At 37.9% G+C, this 23,149-nt stretch overlaps 1 protein-coding gene and 1 non-coding gene across 2 annotated transcripts in view; one reads left to right on the plus strand and one right to left on the minus strand.

Annotated features, from left to right (window-relative positions):
- The window catches only part of PHLPP1 (PH domain and leucine rich repeat protein phosphatase 1), a 248,393-nt gene that overhangs the window by 3,471 nt on the left and 221,773 nt on the right, over positions 1 to 23,149 (plus strand). The gene's annotated exons all lie outside the window — the stretch shown is intronic.
- LOC118146996 (U6 spliceosomal RNA) lies at positions 11,263 to 11,369 on the minus strand. Its single transcript, XR_004733179.1, has one exon. It is a non-coding gene; the product is annotated as a U6 spliceosomal RNA (small nuclear RNA).

A 23,149-nucleotide genomic window follows, 5' to 3' on the forward strand; every position in this document is an offset into this window, starting at 1 on the left:
TGTTTTTTCCTCAAAACTCATCTTAATATTAAAATGACAAGTCTTTCCCAGTTAAATGTTTGGCATGATCTTTTAATCTTGTTTTGTTCTCTATGAAAAGCAGTAATTGTTACCGCATTCCGCACTTACTGCCTTATTTCTATATGCACAGCCATAAATGCATTCATGCCACTGAGTATGAATCCCCACTGCTTACAAAAGTGGGGATGACACACACAGTTTCCACTCTATTCTTGAATTTAAAGCAGTGTACAGGTGTCCTAGAAGAAAGATGCCTGATTGTTACAAAGTTATCTAACTGCTGGTTTTTTAAGCAAAGTTGAGATTATTTTAAGCCTAGGTTAATATGCCACACATCTTTGCTGTTATTCGTTTGCCATAGAACAAAATTTAGTATGGTGAATCCACTTGAATTTGTGCAAAGAAGTTCAGTTATTGATGAATGAAGTGTAATCTCACTTATGGAAGCATTGTCAGGGCTTCACATATAGTGAAGGTTTGCACCAGACTGGGAGTAATTCCTAGAAATTCCGTGTTCCAACAGAATGTAGGACACCTCAACAGGAGAGAGTTACATTTTGGTAGAAGTGTTTTTTTTTTTTTCTTTTTCTGTAGGAAGAGGATAATTAATGTTTGTTTTAGATGACACCTTTTACAGGGTTTTTTGAAAATTCTGTACCCCATTTGGTAATTTTATATATAACTTATTTTTAAATTTATTGCTGCATGTTGTTTGTTTATGTATAGTTGGGGTTCAGGATAGCTAGGAAGTTGCTTTCAAATTCTTTTGAATATTTATCTTTATTTAAATTGAACTTACCTATTGTCTTAAGGGTCTACTCTCTTGAAAATTACCTTTCTATTAAATTTTAGTGTTTGTAAGCTGACTAGGGTTGTTCTTTAGAGGCTTTGAAACCCATTTGTGGTTGCTTTGAATATTTAAATATTTATTTGGGTAAAGTAAAATGAAAGTCTTTAATGAACAAAAAGGCCTTGGGTAAAGGTACTATCTAATTACAGAGTTGTTAACGAAAACTTGGTTTGAAAATTGTTATAGCATCTACCAGGCCACCATTCTCTTAGCTCACTTAAGATATGAGAAAATTTAATGAGCTTTATCTGAAGTTACTTAAGTATTTAACATCCTTGTAAAATCAGACATCTTAAATTTTGCCTGAAAGAGAGTAATTATAGGTTAAAAAAATTCAAGAACTTAGGTTGCCTGACATAAGTTGTGGACTCCTAAATGTGAATGAGCTTTTGTTTTCGACTCTCTGGGGAGCCTTTGTCATTCATGTAGGGCAGCATTAAACTGTATCTTTTTATATTTTTTTGACTCTTTTTTCCCACCACTTAGAGCTGAGAGGTCTAGCAATTTCAGTTTGAATTTTAGCAATGACAAAGGGTGTTGACAGAATACAGTGCACACTCACTGTACCTGGTGAATCTTGGACAAGGTATTTTTATGTGTGACTCCTTGGGATTTCTCTGGAACAATCTCTTTATCCCTCTCATATTCCCTTTTTTTTTTCTCTTCTGGGAATGATCAAACCTTAACGTGGTTTCCTACATGCAAACCAAGAGGGGAAGTTCAGCATTAAGCTATAATATTGACGAGTAGGTTCTTACTACTATAATTACAGCAGCATTGAGTAACACGGTTTGAACATGTGACACCAGTGTGTGCTTGAACAGTCCCTTTAATTTTCAGTACAGAGGGTTTGTTTACATTTTAAAACATACTTTAATTTTAATGTTTCTATTTATTTGTTTTTGTTGTAAAGTACATGCCATCCTTCACAACTGTGATTTGATAACGTCTGTAATACATTGGATTTTATCATCTTCAAACATCTTAAAGGGTTTCCACATAAATTATTTCATATACTGTTTCAAAAACAGTGTTAAGGAGGAGTCAGTGACACTGTTCTTTTCAGACTGAGAAACCGATGCACAGAGAGATCTGACCCTTCCTTGCTTGTGGTTTTTCCATCCTCGGCAGGATGGAGAATAGAGAGCTTGGGTATTCTATTTTGCAATTCATATCACTTTCCATGAATTGATGCTAAATTAAATTTACACTTGAATTTTTTCACTTGGTTAAAAGCATTCTGAAAATATGCTGTTTTTGTTGGTTATGAGGTGACATACTCTAGTTCAAAGTGGTATTTCTTGTGAAATGTGGATCATTCTGTTTATCATGCTGCCTTAAAAAATATAGAGAACCAAGACGAGAAATAAGTAGACAGTATGGAAAGAGAAGTAAAGTGTTCTAAATATTCTGGTTGCAAATAGTCATGCTTGCATTTAAGTTGATATGAAGTAAAGTTTACCTAATAGTTCTTTATTCTCTTATTCATTGGGAAGTAAATCTTCATTGGGAAGTAGAGAGTTAACACTTTGCCTGAAAAGTGGATGACTTTTGTATGTATTGTGTTTGAGGGGAGTGTATGTATTGTGTGTGTGTGCATGACAGTTCAGGTTCTTTAAAATATAGCTTTTAAAGTAACTGAGAATATCTGTCATTAAATATCTTTTTTACCTAAACCTATTATTAAAAAATGGAATTGTCTTTTAATGATCCTTTCTTGGTGTTACTATGCTCTTGTGTAATTTTCATAATTCATATGTTATTTAGTGCTGGAGAGTAAGTTCTTCTCCCTGAATTTCAGTTATTTCTAAATAACTAAAATTTTATATGCATTGAAATAATGTAGGGGCAGGAGAAGAGTGTAAATGAGTTTGTGTAAAGTTTTAGGTTGAAAGTTTTATTTTTTGGTTGCTACAAGATTGTCAAATCACCCACCTTAAATGATTGATATATACAAAGACGGTTTTTTTTTAAGTGTAAAATGTTTTTCTTGTTTCTCATTCTTTTCTTAGAATCCTGAATTTAGCTTTTCATTGACTGGTAACACAACATTCACTGACACTGTATGTGATCGAAGCCTAGTGTAATATTTAATGTTTTAGTTTAACATTTGTTGAATTGAATTTTTGGAATTTTGTTAAGCAGCTGATGGTGTGTGCCCTGATTCTTTCTTTAGCTTTCATCCTGTTTGAGTCCCCAGGGATGTGTTAAACACACATATACACACAGTGGCATTTCTCCCATGGCAATAGATTTTAGATGTGCCACATACTATTAATATCTTCGATTTCATGTGAGTGAACTCTGGATTTTGAGAGAAGAGCTCTCTCTCAAAGTTTTCTTTGATTTAACAGGTTTTCCCCCCAGTTTTCAAAGACATCTCGTACCTTCATTTTGCAGTGAATTTAATGAGACGTCTGTCAAATGAGGCATCTTAGATTTAATGATTTTGTTATGTGCCAGGGTTTAACAGGTCTATCTGGCCTGGAGAAGGGTTTGATTGTACTGTGAAAGTCAAGATATCCTGAAGCCACTCAATAGAGAAACGATTTCTTAATTTTGAAAAAGAGAAAGAGATGTTATCAGAATGTCTAAAACAGCCTGGGAAAATGAAGTCTTTTTTTTTTCCTTTAACGTTCCACCTTCTAAACTGATTCCCTTTAATCACAGGCATCTGGTGGAACACTAGTAATGAGGGGTTTTGAATCTGGTCTGATGTCACTGTGATTGCAGGGCAAACCGTTTTTTATACTTAACTTTGGTTTTCTAAAGATAATATAATTAAACAAAATAGACCATGTGGATTCATTGGATATTTTAGATATTTGTAACCTAAGGTTGTATGACTGACTGACTGGATTTGTATGAAACTTCAACTCCAGAAAATTTTGATAAATTGAAACTTAAAGACCTGGAAAGAATAGACTTTAATTGATACTTTGATTAAAAGACATTAGTATATTTAGGTAACTGTGAAATAGCAACTCTTTGAAATTCTGTGATATTATACTTTTTATCGAGCATAATAATAGTTACTACATTAATGAAGTGTTATTCTTTGATTTTAGAATTGGAATGGTTTTGTTGTGTTACCATGACTTGGCCTCATATATTTTTTGGCGTGTTAAATGAAACAAGCAAGACGTGACCATTCTGTAATGCCACATCCATACTGAAGTAGTCACCCCATCCCCACTTGTATTTGTTACATTTGAGATTTTTATACATTTTAAAATGTATTTAACAATAAGTATAAGCCTAATGGCCTCTTGAGTTTGTGACCTAGAAGTTATAATGGAAACTCCATAAAATATTTGTAGGTTGCATATATTGTTTGATTTTGCAGATAGTAACATTTTAGCAAAACATGAGCAAAAAATATCCAGCATTTTTGGCATATACTTTTCTAACTGGAGCTTGGCTAAAAGTAAATTAGCATCTCTTCTCCTTTGTGAAAGCATGGAGTTGAAGATTGAATGAAATTTGAAATATTTGGTTTTGGACCATTTCAATAATGAGTGAAAAATCTAATTAGAAGATGAAATTTGGGAGAATTTGAATTGGTTGTAATTTTTTTAAAGTTTTTTTTTTCTCACATTCTGTTTGAGGAAGAGATTTGTATTTCTTGCTCTCTGTTTCTTCTGATTCAGACATCTGAGGAAGAGCAGTTGGAGTATGAATCTTTTCATATACCTGCCTCAGTTAATAATGTGTTAGAGTGTTTGGGCTTTCTTTTCAAATACCAGGCATGTTTTCAAAATACAGCAAGAGTTTGGCTGGTGTGGTGGGGGTGGGGTCAAAGTCACTCTTCTTTTCAAAAACAGAACTTTGGGAAAGAATTCTTTCCTTTTATCTCATACTGTGAGAGAAAATGTACTGCTTTTTAGAGAACGAGTCTGAGAGTTGGGAAACTTGGCATGACTTTGGGCATTCATTTTAACCTACTCTGGGCTTTGATTTCCTCATCTGTAAAACCATGGGGTTGGAGTAGAACAAGTCCAAGATCTCTTCCAACTGGTAACATTCTGAGGCTTTATTAGAGAGCATGTTTTTTTTAAGGGCCTTAAAGGTGGTAGTTGTTTTAAGTTTTGTAAGACATGGCTATGGGCTTAAAACTGTCAAATCCCCTGCTTTTTCTTATGGGCTTGGACCTAATGTACACAAGTCAGCTGGAGGTTGCCATCCAACCAAAGCAGACCTCCTTTTTGGTGTAGATTAGGACAAGAATCGATGTTTGATGACCTGTTCCCTGCTATTCCTGCTCCCAAAGTAGAATTCAGCATGCCAGAGATGAATTTAAAGAACTACATCCTCTTTTAAGGTAAAGTGAAATTCTTGAATTGACTTAGAAAGCAAGATACCTTCGTAGTCTAGTTCATCAAGTTTAATTAAACTACTGGAGGGATACAAATGTGGAAAATTTACTGGCTACTTAGCTTTATTCATGTTGAGCTATGTGCTTGCATACCAGTATCTAGAGTCAGTAGAAGAAAAAACATTTTAAGAAAATGGAATTAATTTTCGCAGTTACTTTGGTTAGGTAATAGAATTTCAAATCTCTTAGAGATAACTTAGTCCAACACCTGTATTTTTATAGATGAGAAAAGTAAACCTGTGAGTTAAAATATCTGGTCTAGAATCATTGGTCAAGTCCGTTTCAGAGTTAGGAACACAGCTTAGGATTTTGATGATCTCTGTCCAGTGTTCTTTTTTTTCCCACACTGTGAATCTGTATCCTTACTGTCTTTGGTGGTTCTTTTTATTAATGCTATTAAAAATGAAAGTTAAAGAAATTGTGTGCTTTACACAGTTGGTGGTTTCTCTATTCAAGGTTTTTTTCTAGTTCTTTTCATTCTAATCAGTGCTTTTGAGGGGTTGCGTATCATTTTGTCAGATTGTAAGAAAGGAACTTCTGATGAACAGGTGGGTATTTTAATTGCACAGAGGGAAATTAGATTTCATCAGTGATGTTACCTTTGTGGGATGCATGATAGAACTATTGACAGTTGGCAGAGAAGAGGTACAGTGTTAGAAAATCACTGTTCTTAGTTCATTCAGTACAGTGAAGTTGAAATTGTTAAAATAATAAAAATGTTGGAAAAAAATCATTAAAAAATAATTTAGGAGAAAAAGTTAAGCATGAATTTTGAAAAAATTTCCCTTTATGTACCTATTAAAAAGATTCAGCGTTATATTCGAATTATTTTTAAAAAGCTGTTATGTCAAAATTAATTGCAACTTAGCTTATTTTTTAGGTACATGTACACAGTTCTACCTTTCTGTGACGTGAAAGGAAACGATTTGTTCAGTAATCTTTGGGCTTTTGTTGTTTGCTGATTTGGAAGTCTTTATCATGAAATATGCCATTGCTTTGAATACTTTCTCTCTCTTTCTCAGAGAAAGAAATATCCTGCTCTCTTTAGCAAAAAGATAGTTTGTGAACTGTGAGCTAATTTAGGGGATGACAGATTTCCTTTTATTCTCAATTTCATTTTAATTTAATTATTTACCTTAAGCAAAAGTTTTAGTTTCCCTTCTATGAGAGTTAACCTAGTAAGTCAATTAATTCCTCAGAGATTACTGTTCATTTTTAAATGAGTAAAGAAACTTTTAAAAGTACGTAACTACACAAGGGTAAAAATATATTACGTCTGTCATATTGAGTATTTGCTCCAGATGCTGAAGCAGAGGAGAAATTTCTCTTGATGGTCTCTTAGAGAGGTGGTATGGCTGGCGTGCAGCAGACATTCAGTTTTAAGTAACAAGGAACTCTGCTGTATAAACACTGCTATAGTTGCAGACTTATTCTTCCTTACGCTTGTGCACACATGCTAATACATAGATATACGTATATACGTATCGTATATACGTATGTCTATATATACATAGATTGAGACTGTCTCAAAAAAATTTAAAGCAGTGACATAAAGCATTGATTTCTGTTTTCCCAATTTGAACTCTTTGACTAACTTACTTTGCATTAGGCAGCAGTCTCAGCTGCTTATTTATACTGAACAGACTCACTGAACTTTTTTCACCTTCTGGAGAAACTCTGGGGCTACCCAGAATTGTCTGCTCTATGTACCTATGATATCTATAGATACACAGAGCAGGCAAGGGATATGAACAAGTCACAATGAGTTACCAATTAAAGTTCAACAAAATTAAACTGCAGATTTTTTTTTTTAATTGAGACTTTCCCCGCTCCAGGATTAGTTATCCTACTCAACCCCTCCCATCCATAAGTACAACTACTACCTCTCATCGTATTCGACCTCAACACTCAATGGAGAACGTGTGTGTGTGTGTGTGTGTGTGTGTGTGTGTATATACACTTGCCCAGCCAGTATTTTATAGTTTTCTATGTGTAGAAATTTAATCCATCATCTAAGATAAGAAGGAGAGGCCGGGCGCAGTGACTCACACCTGTAAACCCAGCACTTTGGGAGGCTGAGGTGGGTAGATCACCTGAGGTCAGGAGTTTGATACCAACTTGATCAATGTGGTAAAACCCCGCCTCTACTAAAAATACAAATATTAGCTGGGCATGGTGATGGGTGGCTGTAATCCCAGTCACTTGGAAGGCTGAGGCAGGAGAATGGCTTGAACCTGGGAGGCGGATGTTGCAGTGAGCAGAGATCAAGCCATTTCACTCCAGCCTGGGTGACAGAGTAAGACTCTGTCTTTAAAAAAAAAAAGGAAGGAGGAGAAACAAATTGTTTCCACATTTTTAATTGAATAAGTGTATTCTTTCTTCTTTGATTTAAAATGCCCCTTTTGGCGGGTATGTGGCACACACCTGTAATTCCCACACTTTGGGAGGCCAAGACAGTAGGATCATTTCTGCCTAGCAGTTCAAGTCCAGCCTGGGCAACATAGTGAGACCTAGTCTCTATTAAAAAAAAAAAAATTAGCTGGGCATAGTAGCCTGCTTGTAGTCCTAGCTACTTGGGAAGCTGAGGTGGGAAGATTTTTTGAGTTCAGGAGTTCAAGGCTGCAGTGAGTCATGATCATGCCACTGCACTCCAGCCTTGGTAACAGAGTGAGACCCTGTCTCAAAAAAAAAGCCACTTTTCCTGGAGTTTATACCTTTTTGCTTGTTTGTTTTAACTGGCAGGCCAGGGATTAAAATCTATGATATGGAGTAATGTAGGTTTAAGGTAGGTATTAGGATTTGTCGGAGGACAATAGGGAGAAAGGGAAGGCTCTTTAGCCTTACCCCTGCATTTCTTTTTGATGTCTCACTTTCCCATGCCGTTGTCACTTTTAGGATGGCAGCTTATATGCTCTGGATACGGACTTACCAGGATACTCCTTTCCTGTGGATTCGTGATCATCTCTAAGTGGCTTGGATGGAAAGGGGAGAGGGGGCTGGAATATAAAATACTGCTCGTTTGTGTTTTTTTCACCCTTTACATCATTAGAGATAATTTTAGGCTGGGTGAGGTGGTTCACGCCCGTAATCCTAGCATTTTGGGAGGCTGAGGCGGGCAGATCACCTGAGGTCAGGAGTTCAAGACCAGCCTGGCCAACATGGCGAAACCCTGTCTGTACTAAAAATACAAAAATGAGCTGGGTGTGGTTGTGCATGCCTGTAATCCCAGCTACTTGGGAGACTGACGCAGGAGAATCACTTGAACTCAGGAGGCAGAGATTGCAGTGAGCCGAGATGGTGCCACTGCACTACAGCCTGGCTGACAGAGTAAGACTCTGTCTAAAAAAAAAAAAAAAAATTTAAAGCAGTGACATGAAGCGTTAATTTCTGTTTTCTGAATTTGAACTCTTTGACTAATTTATTTTGCATTAGGCAGCAGTCTCAGCTGCCTATTTATACTGAACACACTCACTGAATTTTTTCACCTTCTGGAGAAATTCTGGGGCTACCCCTTGAAGGTCATTGTGAAGCACCTATGGTTTAACTTTTTAATTTTAAAAGAGGAAGGCTAGCTTGTCTGTTGAAATTAGTAGACTCTGTCAGTGGTGCCTTGAGTTTTTTTTTTGGCCAACCTGAGAAGGGGTTGCCATGCGTTGTCTTGAACTGATGACAGTTCTCGATTACAGGGAATATAATCTGAAATAGCTCTGACTTGAGAGAGCAGAACTTTTTGATCCTGTGACCAGTGTTCTAATTGTACCCTTGGTGCGTTAGTGCTGTTCAGCAAGTTAATTCCTAGAAAAAAATGAAGTGTTTTTTTTTTTTAGTGGGAATGAGGGTGGGAAAAGGAACACATGTCAAATATAGAAAAGTCAAATTAGAACGTCTACAGTCTTTGGCAAACAGGCTTTCATGTTCTATTGACTAATTCTTAGTTATTGTATAAATGACTACAAGACATATATGGTACCGCTGGTGGGTTTTGTGGCTTTATAAGATTGTTTGGACATCTAGATTTCTCTTCTATAGACTTTTAGTTGTGTTGCAGAAGTTCCAAATCACCTTTGCTGGAGTTGGCTATAGGCTTTAATATATTAACACTTAAGGAGAAAAATCTCTGGACCCATTGCTATAAAATACCAAATGAAGCCGGACATGGTGGCTCACGCCTGCAGTCCCAGCACTTTGGGAGGCTGAAGTGGGCAGATCACTTGCGGTCAGGAGTTCGAGACCAGCCTGGACAACACGGTGAAACCCTGTCTCTACTGAAAATACAAAAAAATTAGCCGGGAATGGTGGTATGTGGCTGTAATCCCAGCTACTTGGGAGGCTGAGGCAGGAGAATTGCTTAAACCAGGGAGATGGAGGTTGCAGTGAGCCAAGATCACGCCACTGCACTGCAGCCTGGATGACAGAGCGAGACTCTGTCAAACAAAAAAACCTAAATGAAATGAAACTGTGGTCAACAAATTTATTTAGGTGTTTGTAAGTAACAGTGCTTTCTTCCACAATGACAAACCAGATATTATTTTTAAAAAATTTGAATAAGCAAGTGTAAAAGAATTGAACTGCTTTAGCATAATTGTATCCTGCTGCCTAACGTTAAAGAAATTATATAGTTTTTTGGTATTTAGCAAACTTTTCTATCATCCTATATGCGAATTACTATTTATTGCTTTATAAATATTAAGTATTTAACCTGCGTAACAACCCTATGAGGTAGGTTATGTTATCACCTCAGCATCACAGATAGAGAAACGGGAGTTATAGAGCAGTTTGGTAACTTGTCTAGATTTGTAGAGTGAGCAACAAAGAGGCGGAATTCGAGTTCAGGCATCAGATGTCAGAGTTAACTGGTAAGTGTCTCCTTTGAGTTGCTGAATATGGAAAACTTATCCCTAATGAGCTTCTGTGGCCAGTTTGGGCACATCAGCATTTGTGAGGCACAGACTTTAGTTACAACCTGGACTTGAATTCTGGCTGTGCCACTGACACAGAGCTTTTCTGCATTCTTTCTTACCTGCTGCGCAAGGTTGTTGAAAGGATAAAGTAAGATAATGAATGAAAGTGCCTGTGACAACAGTACTAGTTGTTACAAACCATCACTCCTCATTTTGGGATATATGATGCTGCTTTTTCTTAGGGTGGAAAGAGCACTGGATCCCTTCTCTGGTCTGTGGGCTTCTCTTCTTTACATGATGTGAGACCTATAGTAAACCGCTTAATCTCCTTTAGCCTCATTTTTTAGAGAGAGAGAGAGAGAGAGAAAAAAAAAAAGAGAAAGTGATTTTTTAAAAATCTGTTTTTGGCTCAGTGCAGTGACTCATACCATAATCCCAGCACTTTGGGAGGCTGAGGCAGGTGGATCACCTGAGGTCAGAAGTTTGAAACCAGCCTGGCCAACATGGTGAAACCCTGTCACTACTAAAAATACAAAAAACTAACCCGGTCTGGTAGTGGGGGCCTGTAATCCCAGCTACTTGCGAGGCTGAGGCAGGAGAATCCCTTGAATCTGGGAGGCAGAGGTTGCAGTGACCTGAGATCACGGCACTGTACTACAGCTTGGGCAACGGGCAAAACGTCATCTAAAAAAAAAAAAAGTCTGTTTTGAAGAACTTTGAGAGATTCAGATTTGATGATATGTGTGGAAGTGCTTTGTAAACTGTGAGATGTTATACAAATGTAATGTGGTTTTATTATTTTTAGCAATGGTAAGTTGCCACAAATGTTAATTAGAGTTAATTAGGGCTCATTAAGGAAGATGGGATCTACTGTTTTTGGGCACTGATGCTGCTACATGGAAGACTGTACAGGCATACCTTGTTTTATTCTGCTTCCTTTTGTTGTGCTTTGCAGATACTGCATTTCTTACAAATTGAAGGTTTGTGGCAATCCTGTGTTGAGCAAGTCTGTTGGCAACATTTTTTTCCAACAGCATATGCTCACTTTGTGTCTCTGTGTCTCATTTTGGTTAGGCTTGCAATATTTCAAACCTTTTTTTTGTTTATAAGTTTTAAAAAATATGGAACATTTCAAGAATTTGCATATCATCCTTGCGCAGGGGCCATGCTAATTTTCTCTGTATCATTCCACTGTTAGAATATATGCTGCCAAAGTGAGCACCCTTTTCATTATTATATCTGTTACAGTTATCTGTGATCAATGATCTTCGATGTTACTATTGTAATTGTTTTGGGGCACCACAAACCATGCCCATGTAAAATGGGAAGCTTAATAAAGTTGTGTGTGTTTTGACTGCTTGACCTGCTGGCTGTTCCCCCATCTCTTTCCCGCTCCTGGGGCCTCCCTGTTCTCTGAGACACAACAGTATTAAAATTGGGCCAGTTGGTAACCCTATAAAGGCCTAAGTGTTCAAGAGAAAGGAAGAGTCCCAAGTCTCTCACATTATATCAAAAGCTGAATATGATTAAGCTTTGTAAGGAAGGCATGTCAAAATCTGAGAAAGGCCCAAAGCTAGTCCTCCTCTGCCAGTTAGCCAAGTTGCAAATGCAGAAGAGGTTATTGCAGGAAATTAAAAGTGCTGCTCCAGTGATCACATGAATCATAAGAAGGCAAAACAGCCTTATTGCTGATACGGAGAATGTTTTAGTGGTCTACATGGAAGATCAAACCAGGTACAACATTCACTTAATTAAAAGCCTAATCCAGAGCAAGGTCCTAACTCTCTTTAATTTTATGAAGGGTGAGAAAGGTGAAGAGGTTGCAAAAGAGAAGTTTGAAGCTAGTAGAAGTTAGTTCATGAGATTGAAGGAAACAAGCTGTGTCCATAGAATAAAGGTGCAAGTTATGATGTAAAACCTGATCTAGAATCTGCAGCCACTTATCTGGAAGATCTAGCTAAGATCATTGATGAAGGTGGCTACACTAAGTGACAGATTTTCAGTGTAGATGAAGCAACCTTCTAATGGCAGAAGATGCCATCCTAGGAGTTTAATAGGTAGAGAGGACAAGTCAGTACCTGGCTTTATTCAAAGGATAAGCTGACTCTCTTGTTAGGAATAAATGGAGCTAGTGACTTTTAAGTTGAGGTGGCTGCTTATTTATCATTTTGAAAATCCTAGGGTCCTTGAGAATTCTACTGAATCTACTCTGCCTGTGCTCTGTAAGTGGAACAACAAAGCCTGGATTACAGCACACCTGTTTGTAGCATGGTTTACTTAGTATTTTAAGCCCACTGTTGAGACCTACTGCTCAGAAAAAGAAAAGATTCCTTTGAAAATATTACTGCCCACTGAGAATGTACCTGGTTATCCAAGAGCTATGATGGAGATGTACATAGAGATTAATGTTGTTTTCATGCCTGCTAACACAACATCCATTCTGTATTCCATGGATCAAGGAGTAATTTTGACTTTCTGGTCTTATTATTTAAGAAATACATTTTGTAAGGCTGTAGCTGTCATAGATGCTAATTCCCTTGATAGATCTAGACAAAATAAATTGAAAACCTTTTAGAAAGGATTCACCATTCTGGATACCATTAAGCACATTGATGATTCATGGGAGGAGGACCTCCATTAACATGGGTTTAGAAGAAGTTGATTCATGGATTATTTTGAGGTGTTCAAGACTTCTATGGAGGAAGTAACTGCAGATGTGTTGGAAATAGCAAAAGAACTACAATTAGAAGTAGAGCCTGAAGATAAGCCTGAATTTCTGCAGTCTCATGATGAAACTTGAATGGATGAGGAGTTTCCTCTTATGGATGAGCAAAGAAAGCGGTTTCTTTCTTTCTTTTTTTTTTTTTTAAGAGACGGGGTTTCACCATGTTGACCACGCTGGTCTTGAACTCCTGAACTCAGGTGATCCACCCGCCTCGGCCTCCCAGAGTACTGGAATTACAGACGTGAGCTGCTGCGCCCGGCCCAGAAAGTGGTTTCTTGAGAAGGAATCCACTCCTGGTGAAGATGCGGTGAACATTGTTGAAATGACAACAAAGGATTTAGAATATTACATAAAGTTAGTTGATAAAGCAGCAGCAGGGTTTGAGAGGATTGACTCCCATTTTGAAAAACGTTCTACCATGGATAAGGTGCTGTCAAACAAAGAGAACTCTTTTGTGACAGGAATAGGTAATTGAGCAGCAAACTTTGCCTTATTTTAAGAAATTGCCACAGCCACCCAATCTGCAGCATCGACCACCTGGATCAGTTGGCAGCCATCAACATTGAGGCTCGACCCTCGACCAGCAAAAAGATTATGACTTGCCAAAGGTTCAGATCATTGTTAGTACTTTTTAGCAGTAAAGTATTTTAAAATTAAGGTATGTACATTGTGTTTTTAGACATAATGGTCTAACAAACTTAATAGAGTAACAATGTAAACATAACTTTTTATATACACTAGGAGACCAAAAAATTCATGTGACTTTATTGTGATATTTGCTCTGTAACAGTGGTTTGGAACTGAGCCTGCAGTATCTCTGAGGTATGCCTGTACACATTCATTCATTTATTCAGTAATTACTGTGATTTAAAAATTTTTTTACTGTGATTATTTACTATGTCAGGGGTGCTTTTGGTTTAAAGATGACTAATGGGAGTTGTCTAGGGTCCTTGAATTATTTACCAATTTGAGGACATGTTTGTGGAAACAAGCCAACATTAACAATAAAAAGGTGAAAAGTGTTCTAATGGAGATGTAGCATTCGCAGGTTACTTTAATAGCAGGAGAGGGGAGAGAGGGGCTCCAAACGTCACTGTGTGCTGCCCTGGAAGGACCAGGAGTAGACTGTTGCTTCAGTTCTGCGGTCCTGAATTGTTTTAGGAGCAACTATAAATTATTGGTTCAATGTGTAGTCTGGCTGAGTTTAGGATTAATAGTTAACATCTGGGCCTTTTTATCACTTGAATTGTTTTGTGTTCTATTTGGTGTTACAGTTTGTGAGGACCTAAGTTCTGGGTTAATATTTGTTTTGATTTTTTGAAACAAAAAATGCAAATGTGCATGTGCTGGAGGTCACACTGCAGCCTGACAGTAGCCTAGAGTACACTGAGAGACATTCTCTTATTCCTTTTATATTTAAGGCCTCTGTGGTTTAATTTTTCTATGGATTTATGAGGTTGATGGGAAGTGCTGTTTATCTTCTGAAGAGAGGTACTTTTTTTTTTTTTTTTAGTTTAGTGTCATATGTATACCACATTAATGTAAATACTGGAAGATGATGAATTGGTCATGACCTGGGGGCATTTTTAAAAAATCTCTGTTTCTCCTCTCTGGATCTTCATGGAATTATTTAAAAAACCTCTTGTGTGTACTAGGAAGAAACAATATCTTTCAGTGTTCATATAATCATAAAACAACTTACTAGCTCTTTTATCCATGGCTGTAAAACCTGTACTACACACGTGGCACATTTTTACTAACGACCTGTTATAAATTATTTTCATCTTGAGTAGATGGCAGTGGCTCTGTGAAATATTGTCTTGTAGGAATGTGGATGACAATACTGAAAAATGAGCTGCTTTTTGCTTTTTATGTTTTAGAATTATGAGAAACACCATGGTAACAAAAAAAAAAGTTATTTCAGCCTGTCTGACTAAAATAAGTCATGCTTCTAATCCAAATAAAATACTTCTAATTCAAACCAATCAACATTCAGGTTAATTACCTGTCAGTGGGTATTTTCCATCATCTATTATTAAATAACACCTATTTGCCCTCCATGAAAATTTTTACAGAGACTTCAGTTAACTCATTAGTGCAGTATCAACACTTGACAAGCTGATTTTTATAGGGGATAGTAACGGAAATGTTAGCAGCAGTGTAATCAGAAGGAGAGTAGTTATTGGCCCTTGTGATTGTAAAGCAGAAGCTCAATGATCCCTTGCTTTGTAACCAAGTCATATGAGGGGCATGGTGTTTTAACCAAAATGAATATGCACTGAGAAAAAGTTCTATAAACATATTTTGGAACTGTTTAAGAGAATGTCATTCTTGTTTTTGAGGCAGGGTCTGGCACTGTTGCTTAGGCGGGAGTGCAGTGGTGCAATTTTAATTCATTGCAGACTCCGTCTCCTGGACTCAAACTATCCTCCCACCTCAGCCTCCCAAGTGGCTGGGACTACAGGTGCATGCCACCACATCCAGCTAGTTTTAATTTTTGTATTTATTTGTAGAGACAAGGTTTTGCCGTGTTGTCCATTCTGGTCTCAAACTCCTTAGTTCAAGTGATACACCTATCTTGGCCTCCCAAAGTGCTGGGATTATAGGCACGAGCTACACTGCCCAGCCAAGGATGTCACTCTTAAGATACCACACAAAAGTTCATTTCTGAGAGTAGCGATTGTCTTGTTAGGATAGTTGAAATGCTTATTTTATATCCTGAATTGGCTTGTAGCCACTAGAAATAGAAGCTGTCATTGCTTCCTACTTTTATAGATATGCAAACTTCCCCTCCCCAGCCCCCCCCCATCAAAACAACAACAGCAACAACAAAACCCGACTATCCTTTTGGTTTTAAAAAACTGACAGATTAACCCAGGTGGCATCAACCTCTAGATAATCCTGATGGGTAAAAGAAAGTAGTAGAGTTCATTTATCTTTAGGGTACTATCACAGGCACAATTATACTTATCCCATGCACAGTATCTTCTTTATCTGTTAGAAACATGTAATATTGGAATAGACCAAACCAGGGTTGTCTGTAGACAGTTACTAAGTCAGAACCTGACAAATGCCGTAATTGAAGTAATACCTGTTAGAGTACTGCTTTGCCAGGCTTCAGTGACATAAAATGCGTGACAACCTCATGGGTAGCCCAGAGATGGCCTGGAATCTTTGCACCGGAAGGGACCAGAGGGCATCTAGTACAGCTTCTTATCTAGCATAGAAACCTCCGCTTGTCCATTCCTGATTGATGGTTAGCTGGCCTCTGCTTGTTGACTGCATTGTGTTGAACCTTGGCTCCTTGAAATATGATCTGTGTACTGTCACCATCAGCCTCTCTTGGGAGCCTGTTAGAAATGCAGAACCTCATGCCCCACCTCAGACTTACTGTATAATTGGCATTTTGACAAGATCCCCAGGAGTTTCATCTGCACAGTGGGAATGGGAGAGAGTAGAAGTTAAGGAGGGAAACCACCATGTGGTTCAGGTGAGCCACTGAGGGCCTGAGATAGGGCAGTGGGAGGGAGTAATGGAGGTTAATGTGGACGTTATCCTGGTTCTCAGTAGTTAATTGGCTCTTTTGGCAACAGAAGCTCCAAGATGACACATTTACAGTTGGGTGATAGAAGAATTGTGGATCAGTTCGTAAAAGTAGGAAGCAACAGATTGTGCAGGGGATATCACTGATTAATTCAGTGATCCTTGAGGACCAGGCACACTACTTAGGAGTTGGCGACATAATGAATGAAAGTGTGTCCTCTGCTCTTAGTATTTACAATTTAACATTGAAGGACTGGTTTTGCTGAGGCATGAGTTTGAAATGGTAATACATGTTAAGCTGACTGCAGCCATCTGTTTAGCTGGTAAATGGACCTGGCTCACCACCCAGCTTGCAAATCTCAGTGGAGGTTTGTCACTGTTACCATATGTGTGGTAACTCTCAGGAAGTGATATAGACATTATTGACATTATTTATTTACTTGGTTTTCTTCTAAGAGCCATTTATTTTTTCCTTATACAAAATAAATGCTAGTAATAGCTATGGCTGTCAAACAGAAGTCAGGAGGTCTAAAAAGAGTATGTGTATTACATTTATGAAGTTCTTAGGATGTATGTCTTTTGACTGTTGAGTTTTTCCTAATGGGAGGTGGCATTTACATAAATAATAATAAAACTTGAAATGCCTTAATGGAGGCATTTACACAGTGCCAGGGGAATCCAGCAAGGCTGACAAACCAGCTCTCCCTGGAAGTAGAACCCTGGGAAGGATTCTCCATGAAAATGAGAGACTAGCATTGCATGAAAAGGGTATGCTAGGTACTAAAGCATGAATGACAGGGCTCAGTGTAGGTGGGGAATGGTGAGTAGCTAGGAGTGGTGAAATTTCAGGCCATGAGATGAAAAGTGGTAGGAAATGAGACTAAAAGGGAGGTTGAGGCCCCGTGATGAAAGGCCTCACATGCTAAGGACTTGTTAAGTCAAGTGGAGAATCACATGATTAGATTTGTAGTCTTTGGCATTAACTGGGCAGCCAGCTGGAAGATAGATTGGCAAGGGAGTGACTGGAGACTTGGAGACTGCCTTAGTAGGGCCTCTGATAAACATTTTTTGACTTTGTGTTAAAACACTCTGTTAGGGGCTGAGGAAGGAATGAATGATATGCTGCCTTGGCCTCAAGGAGTTCAGCCTAGTGGCAGGGAAGGAGAGCCTGCAGTGCTGCTTGGAATGTGCTGCTTGTAAGTTTTACAGTGTATTTGTCACACCAGATAGAGAGGTAATCACCTCTGCTGCAGTTGTGATAGAGCAGATGGGAGATGCTTTTGAGGATTAGGAAGAGTAGACCAGGAGCTGGAGTGGATGGGATAGGACATTTTTGGCAGGGGACCTAGGAGCTAGATGAAGGTCTACAGATGAAGAACTGTGAATATACGATAAATTGTGTGGAATGTAGACTTGTTGGGTCTTAATGAATGATTATATGTGAAGGGAGGAAGAGCAGTTCAGGATTTTTTATTTATTCCTGAACTAATTTGAGTACAGCATTTCCCACTTATTTGAGGAGATGTTCCAAGACCTCTAGTGGATGCCTGAAACTAGAGATAGTACCTATCTCTATAGGTAGAACATTAGATACACAGTTGGCCCTCTGTATCCATGGATATAACCACAGACTGGAAATATTCAGGAAAAATAAAAGCAAAAAATAATAGCCTGAGTAACATAGTGAGACCCTATCTCTACCATTTTTTAAAAAAATAGCCAGATGTGGTAGCGCATGTCTGTAGTCCCAGCTACTCGAGGCTGAGGTGGGAGGATGGCTTGAGCCTGGGAAGCCGAGCCTGCAGGGAGCTGTGATGGCACCACTGCACTGCAGCCTGGGTGACAAAGTGAGACCCTGTGTCAAAAATAACAAAAGAACCCTAAGATGCCGGGCGTGGTGGCTCACGCCTGTAATCCCAGCACTTTGGGAGGCTGAGTCGAGTGGATCACCTGAGGTCAGGAGTTCGAGACCAGCCTGGCCAATATGGTGAAACCCTGTTTAAAAAAAAAAAAAAAACGAACCCTAAAACAATACAATAATAAAAAAGAATACAAAAAAAAAACTCCACAGTGCATTATAACAACTATTAAATATTTGCATAGTGTTTACATTGTGTTAGGCATTATAAGTAATCTAGAGACAAAGTATGTGGGAGGATATGCATAAGTTATCTACAGATATTTATATAACGGACTTGAGCATCCCTTGATTTTGGTATCTTCTGGGGTGGGTGGTGGTCCTGGAACCAGTGTGACATGGCTATCAAGGGGTGACTCTACTCTGTTTCTTCCTATACATACATTCCTATGATAAAGTTTAATTTATAAATTAGGCACAGTAAGGGATTAACAACAGTAAATACTACTATAGTGGAACAGTTGCAACAGTATACTGTAATAAAAGTTAGGTGAATATGGTCTCCCAAAATCTTACTGTATTGTACTCATCTATGTTTGGACTGTGGTTGGCTGTGGGTAACTGAAACTGCGGAAAGGGTAATTGCAAATAAGTGCAGACTGCTGTATGTCCTCCATGTTGGTAGCTAGGGATATGGTGTGAACTAGACCAACAAAGTTTTTTATGTCTGGATGACTTGGAGGTTTCTGGTTTAGGGGTCACTGTAATCCCATTAACCAACAGGCAGAATATGGGAGCAGGAATTGGCTTTAGGGTAAGGAGAGAGATGATGAGTTAGAATTTGGATGTGTTAAGTTTGAGGTTTCTGAAGAACATCCAAGTATGTCTGAAGAGCTCCAGGATTATCTGTATTTAGGTAGTACTTTTGAAGGCTTTGGATTGAATGAAGTTGCTAGATAGAGTGAGGAAAGGCTTTAGGAAGCAATTCCGAGGAATGTCTGTGTTTAAAAAGTAGTAGTGAGTTATATTCAGTGAATGAATTCAGACATAAAAGAGAGGTACCTCTATGATTATGTTTTTATGAAGGTCAGTTAACTGGCAAAGCTAATTTTTGGTGATGTAGTAGTTACCTTTCAGTGGAATATGGATGGGAAGGGACATGAGGAGCCATCTGGTCTTGATATTGTTCTTTGTATTGATCTGGGTTTTAGTTTCCTGGGTGGGTGCATGTACAAGTTTATTGATTGGTACCCTTATGGTTTGTGTGCTTTATTTGATGTACGTTATATCTCAGTGGAAGAAGAGAAGTGGTCCTGAAGGCAGAAATTGGAACAGTATTTCTTTCCTGAAGGGAGAGAGGCTACAGATGATGGATAAACAGAGGGGAAAAATTTAAACAAAGGAAAGTCTTGGAAGGAATAAGCAGGCATGGAGCACCCATGAAGGAGTTAACCCTAGGTGGGAAGACGACCATCTCTTTCCATAAGGCTTTTAGGAAGGATGGATAGAGAGATTCTTGTAAGAGTTCTGAAAATCTTGGTTCTCAGTTGGCCTCAGTTTTCTTGTGAATTAGAAGGTAAGGAAAAGCTGAGTTTCAATATTTATTGTGATTTTTTTTTTGAGCTCATCAACCAACTAATCATAGTGTATACCATCTGTTGGGAATTCATGACTGATTTCAACTACTGCTGAATTTTTGGAAAATTGATCATTTCTTGGGCCATCCTAAAGCAAGCACCTTACTGCACTGAAAGGGAGGCCGGGACAAAGGAGAGGTGGAGGAACTGATTACCAGATTTGCCAGTGCTTGCATTGGGTAGGTTTGTTTTGCTAGCACAGCTTGTAATTCCCTGCTCCTAATCTCTGAGGGTGTGTGTGTGTGTGCGCGCGCACCTGTGTTTAGAGGGGGTAGGTGGGGAGGCAGGAAGGCAGGATGCTCAGAAGCCTTTAGGAAAGCTGCAGGTAGTAAATAACTAAGCTGGGATTGTGCCTTCCATTATATACTGTTTCCTTTTTGTTTATAAACTCATTTGTGGATATCTTCTGAGATAGATTTGATTATTTTTCTTATGACTTCTTTTTTCTTATGACTTACTGATAAGAGCTGGTTCTGAAGAATGTAGATTATCATAGATAATAGATATCATTTATTCATAGATTATCAAAATGACTTATGGATTAAATCTGTTTATAAAGTGAACATAAAGACATGGTACATTTTAAATTCAGATAGGTATAAATGAGATGGTATAGAGGAAAATTATTTTAAATAATAAACACTGTTAAGAAACCATGCTAAACCTATCATGGGAATCTTATTAATTGTAGTAAGCATTGAATTTTCATTCTGTGCTCAGGACCGGGCTGGATGTTGAGATTTTAAATTGTGGTTATTGAAACCAAAACTAGTATGTTGTTCTTAACAATATAATCATGGCTGGGCATGGTGGCTCATGCCTGTAATCCCAGCACTTTGGGAGGCTGAGGCAGGTGGATCACCTGAGGTTAGGAGTTTGAGATCAGGCTGGCCAACATGGCGAGACTAAAAACACAAAAATTAGCCGGGTGTGGTGGTGCATGCCTGTAATCTCAGCTACTCTGGAGGTTGAGGCAGGAGAATCACTTGAACCTGGGAGATGGAGGTTGCAGTGAGTCAAGATCGTGCCACTGCACTCCAGCCTGAGCAACAGAGCCAGACTGCGTCTCAAAAAAAAAAAAAAAGAATGTAATTGCTTAAATATTTAAATATTTACTGATGTCTTTGGATCATCTAACTATTTTATATTCCCCTGGTATAGTTGTTTTTGTAGATTTTTAGTTAAGATAGTTTGAGAACTAGGATAGAAACTCTTGAGAAAGAACCATAATTGCTTACTCTTCATATAAAACATGATGAATTGCCAAACAGCAGTAAGAGTGGAAAAAAATAATAGACCATTCTTGATTTTATAGGACCTGGTGGAATGGCTGTAGAGTTCGGTTGTTTTTTACTTGCTCAGGAACTTTGTGTTTATTGGGTGAGCAGTTGTTGGCACAAAGGTTTGTTTGTGTTCAAAAGTCACTGATTAGTGGTAAAAGAAACTATTTTTTCATATGGGTTACTGTCTTTTTTTCCAGGTCTAATTAGTCAATCCAAATGTGGGGTGCTTGCTTCCCAAGGTATAAGGTGCTTTGAAGGTTGGGGGAAAAAATGAGTCACCAAATCCTCTGCCTTTTCAGAAGTTTTAGTCAATTGCACAAGGACACAGATACCATAAAACAGAGCAGAGTAAGACAGTACCATGGGATTCTTCCTCTTTAATTTCTTTCAAATACTTCTTGAACTTTGTGCCTTTTATGTGCCAGTCTTTAACAAGATATATGTGACTTGGTCCTTGCCCTTTGACTTCAGAGTAGGGAGTAAACTTGCCAAATACTTTTATAAATAATGGTTTAATTGTAATTGTGATGCATGCAACAAGGAGGAAATCTAGTATGCAGTGAATTCTTGTTTAAGCTGAGACCAGCAAGTTTAAGGACATAGAGGAAAGACCATAGTAAATATAGTATAGTGATTGAGAATATCAGGAAATTTTACCGGCCATATCATAGGTTTGTGGTCTGGGGCTAACTTCTGCCTCATGAATGCTTTGGACATTATAGTTTTTTACTCTTAAATTCACTGCAAAATAGGTAGTTGTGAATTCTCTGTTAAGTCTAGCTCCAAGGGCCCTTGAGGTCACAATAAGTGTTTTGGAATTGATTTTAAGATAATGGGAAACCATTCTATTGAGTTATCAAATGTTCTTTAGATCTGTCTTTTTCAGGGACAGGTGCCATGACTATCATTTTCTAACTTTTTATCTTATCAGTAGGAGGGAGAAAGGGAAGATAAAAGTCTTTTCTATACTTGTATATCTGTCTTTTCCATATTTGCTAAGCTCAATATTCTGAACACGCAAGAACAATCACTTTTTCTGTCCTTCCTATGTACATGCTTTGTTCATCTTTTAGCCACCTACACAGCTGTGTGGTTCCTTACACAGCTACATTGATTGACTCTATGTTCTCTGAGGTCTCAAGATCTCCCAGAATGCAAGAGGCCATGGTCTGGAAATAAAGGCATAGTCTTTTTACTGGCTTCATACTAATTTTTATCAGAAGCTCTATTTTACTCTGTCTCTGTCCCATCCCAACACACTTATTTTCCTTTTCTTAGGAAAAAAAAAAAAAAATCAGCGCCTCTCATTGAATGGATATATAAAATTCCCTACTGTATATTCCAAGTTCCCCTAATTCACCCCCAACAATAATAACCTGTGCTGAACATCAAGCATGTTTGATTGAAGACATTAAAAAACACCAATTCAGTTTGTTCTCTTGGTACTTTAACAACCAACTTCCATTTTAATGGAGTTGGAATACAGCGTTCTAATTTTTATGTCCTGTTATGGAGACATTAAATGAGATTATACTTGCTTAGGATTTTTTTTTTTTTTAACACTTCTTATCCGTAAACAAGAGAGGTCCTAGGGTTACTTAGAAAGTCAGTTATTTTTAATTTAAGGGGCAGGTTAATTAGTTTTTTATAGTTATCGAAGTAATAATACTTCTGTTCATTTTCCCTCTCTTGGTTGTCTTAATCCTTTGAATCATTTTCCTATTTTTGAGTAGATTAAGTGATAGTGAACAGGAAAAACTTTAAAACAGCTTTTTTAATTATGAAAAATTTAAAAACAATTACAAAAGTAGGCAAAATAATGTAATGAACTCTCATGTAATCATTACCCAGCATCAGCAGTTGCCAACTCATGGCCGGTCTTACTTTATCTGGAATCACCTTCTTCTGCTTAGGTTATTTTGAAACAAATCCTTGATTTCATATCATTTCATTCAT

The sequence above is a fragment of the Callithrix jacchus genome, chromosome 13 (genome assembly GCF_049354715.1).
Source record: "Callithrix jacchus isolate 240 chromosome 13, calJac240_pri, whole genome shotgun sequence".
In the NCBI taxonomy this organism is placed as follows: Eukaryota; Metazoa; Chordata; class Mammalia; order Primates; family Cebidae; genus Callithrix; species Callithrix jacchus.